Below are 3,288 nucleotides of genomic sequence, written 5' to 3' on the forward strand. Positions count from 1 at the left end.
AGACTAAAAATAAAGTAAATTTTAAAAATGTATGAGTTTGGTTGGCAGCATGTTTTTTAAAAATGTGCTTTATTGGATAATTTTAAAATGTGTGTTATGTGGAAGAAGAATATATTCCATAGGAAACAACATTGCTGTTTGTATATGTCTTCAACTTGTTTCTGATTTATGGCAACCTGAAGGCAACTGTCACAGACAGAACGCCACCAGATAAGATTCAGCACAGTTTATTAAGGATACAGAACCAAAAATGCCCGTAAAAGACAAAGGGCTAGGCAAAGACTCGCCTTCAATATGAAAAGACACTAAAAAACAGTTCAAAAGATAAACCGGATTAAACGGGAGTTTAATCCGGGTTAAACCAAAAATGCTTACTTCAGCCTGGCTCTTAAAACAAACAAAAACTGGTAAACTAAGATTCAATGAAACGTAAACAACTGGCAGCAGATTACTCTCTGCTACTCAACAGCTGTGGTTGATTAACTAAGTTGTTACTCCTCCGTGCAGCAAGCGAACTCCGGGTCCAAACACATCAATCAGGGCAGAAGCAGTCAGCGGGGTCCCAATCCGGTCCAAGGTCGAAGGCCAGGTACAGACGTCTTTAGTTCACCAGTTCCACCGATAATCACAGAAGGGATAGTCCGAGGTCGTAGTCAGTCAGTCAGTCAGTCCAGCGTCAATCCAGAGTAGGCAATTAATGTCCGTCAAAAAGACGACGGAGGTCCAAGCTATTAAGATTAAACACAAGTTGCACAGGAAAAGCCCACACAGTTCCTCCCGCCGTCTATGCCCAGTGTCCTTGGTAACTTACGTATTCAGCAAACGAATCACACCCGTCTTCAGGAAATTCCCAACAAGAGCCCAAGTGTTCGTCCAGATTACCTTGCCCAACGCAATTAGCCCTGGATTCTAAACCTCATTTTATGCCAGTTTACAACTCCTCATCGCTGTCAGCTGTTACCCTAATTCCAGGTGCCTCATCATCATCTTCCTCATCAGAGCTAAAACACCTTTGACTACGCCCCACAGCATCCCCAGCTGTGGATCCCGTCCCATCCCTCCAGCTCGTCCACGGGTCTAATCCTGCAACTCCCCAGTCGCCTCCCATACTATCATTGCCAGTGGCACCCAAATCCTCCCTCACACGAGTCCATTCCATATCATACTCCTCTGAGCTAACCATCTCTTCCTGTCACGACCCAGGCTGCAGAGCACCAATAACCATACACAGAGGCCAGAATCTATCTAATATCTTTATTGTAGGAATATATAAAGTTAATAAAAACAAGTGTAGAAAATAGTCCAGAATTAGACCTTTCAGGAAAGGTCAGAATTAGTCCAAAAAAGCAAAGTCCAATAAGAAATATTAAGGTCCAAAGTTGTAATCCAATAACCGAAACACTCACTTTGCCAAGCAAAGTGAGGGGAGATGACAAGGTCCTTTAGTCCATGAAACTTGAGCGAGGCTAGGAAATAACTTGATACTTGAAACAAGGCTTGAACGTGGAACAAGGTAACTAAGAACAAGAACAAGGTCCGTGGAATAACTTGATAAATCCGTGGAACAAGGCAAGGATTGATCCTGGGAAACTAGGCAAAGTCCGTAGATAAACAAAGGCTGGGAAGCAAGGCGAAGGCTGGATAGCAAGGCAAGGCTTGAGCAGGAGCGAGGCTTGAACCGGAGCGCGCTGTCCAGACACAACTCGCTCCGTAGGCTGACGAATTGACTCCGCGAAGTTACTACGCGGGTAAAACACCTAAATAGAGTCTAGCTTCCCGCCGAAGCAGTTCTCTGGGAATCAGAACCGAAAGCTAACTCTGAGACCAGATGTGAGACTCCCCAAAGATTCTCACGAGAAGCAGTCTTAATTGGCCACATTCTTAGCTGCAATCCTCGCACTCCTGCGCGAAGCTGAATCTAAACTTCTCTGTTGTTTACAAAACTCCCGGCGCAAGAATACGGGAGAAGTAGGCTCTGGGCTTGTTTGACATACTTCTGGGAGACAACTTTCTTGCAGGTGCAAGGTTCCCAGATCTGCCTGGGAAAGATCTGGCTGAGAGGAATCCAGTTCAGACTGGGAAGGTAAAAAACCCAAGTTTTCATCTTCATCAGGAATTACAATGTCCTGAGCAGGACTACAAGGCCCATGAGTCATCACACTATCCCCCTCCTCAAGGCCCCTCCCAAACTGGGGCCCTCTCCCCGAGGCGCGAGGTCGCGGCTTGGCGGGATAGGTCTGATGAAAGCGACGGGTTAGATCAGGAGCATGGACTGTGGAGGCGTCTTCCCAAGAGCGTTCTTCAGGGCCAAAACCCACCCAGTCAATGAGATATTGTAGGCGGCGGCGGTGAAAGCGAGAATCCAAAATGTCCTCAACCTCGAACTCCTCCTCCCCATTCATCAAAACAGGAGGGGGGGCCGGTTGGTCTGTATCAGGACGCACACCATCCGCCGGAAGGAGCAGGGAGCGGTGAAACACTGGGTGAATGCGCATTGAACGCGGAAGTTGGAGTTTGAAAGTCACGGGGTTTAATTGCGCCACCACTGGATAGGGGCCAATGAAACGGGCATCTAACTTCCGGCAAGGGCGGTGGGAGGGCAGAAAGCGAGTGGACAGGAAAACCCGATCTCCTACCTTGATTTCGGGACCCGGCTGGCGATGTTTGTCAGCGTGGCGTTTATAGTCCTCCTTGGCTTGGTCCAGTTGCTGGAGCAAAAGTTGTTGCACCGCTGTGAGTTCCTGCAGCCAATCCTCTGCTGCGGGAACCTCTGAAGTTTCAATGACAGGGGGAAAGAAACGTGGATGGAAGCCGTAGTTTGCAAAGAACGGCGTTTCTTTTGTAGAAGCTTGAACTCCATTGTTGTAGGCAAACTCAGACAGTGGTAACAGAGAAGCCCAATTGTCCTGTTGATAGTTTACATAACAGCGAAGATACTGCTCCAAAGTGGCATTGGTGCGCTCCGTTTGCCCATCTGTTTGGGGATGATGAGCTGAAGATAAGCGAGAGTCTATGCCCAATAGTTTTTGTAGTGCCTTCCAAAAACGAGAGGTGAATTGAGATCCACGGTCTGTGACTAAACTCTTGGGCAATCCATGTAGTCTGAAGACATGTTGAAGAAATAAATCCGCAGTTTCCTTGGCCGTGGGGAGGCCTTCGCAGGGAATGAAATGGGCTAACTTGGTGAATAGGTCCACCACCACTAAGATCGTGGTGAACCCACAGGAAGGTGGTAGGTCAGTGATGAAATCCGCGGAAATTATTTCCCATGGGCGAGATGGGGTAGGA

The 3,288-nt window shown here is 47.6% G+C and overlaps 1 long non-coding RNA gene across 1 annotated transcript; it reads right to left on the minus strand.

Annotated features, from left to right (window-relative positions):
• Nucleotides 1-211: 211 nt before the first annotated feature.
• LOC134296184 (uncharacterized) lies at nt 212-2,440 on the minus strand. Its single transcript, XR_010002764.1, has 2 exons — nt 812-2,440; nt 212-728 (listed from the first exon to the last, which is right to left on the minus strand). It is a non-coding gene; the product is annotated as an uncharacterized LOC134296184 (long non-coding RNA).
• Between the last annotated feature and the right edge of the window lie 848 nt (nt 2,441-3,288).

The sequence above is a fragment of the Anolis carolinensis genome, chromosome 2, assembly GCF_035594765.1.
Source record: "Anolis carolinensis isolate JA03-04 chromosome 2, rAnoCar3.1.pri, whole genome shotgun sequence".
Taxonomy (NCBI): Eukaryota; Metazoa; Chordata; class Lepidosauria; order Squamata; family Dactyloidae; genus Anolis; species Anolis carolinensis.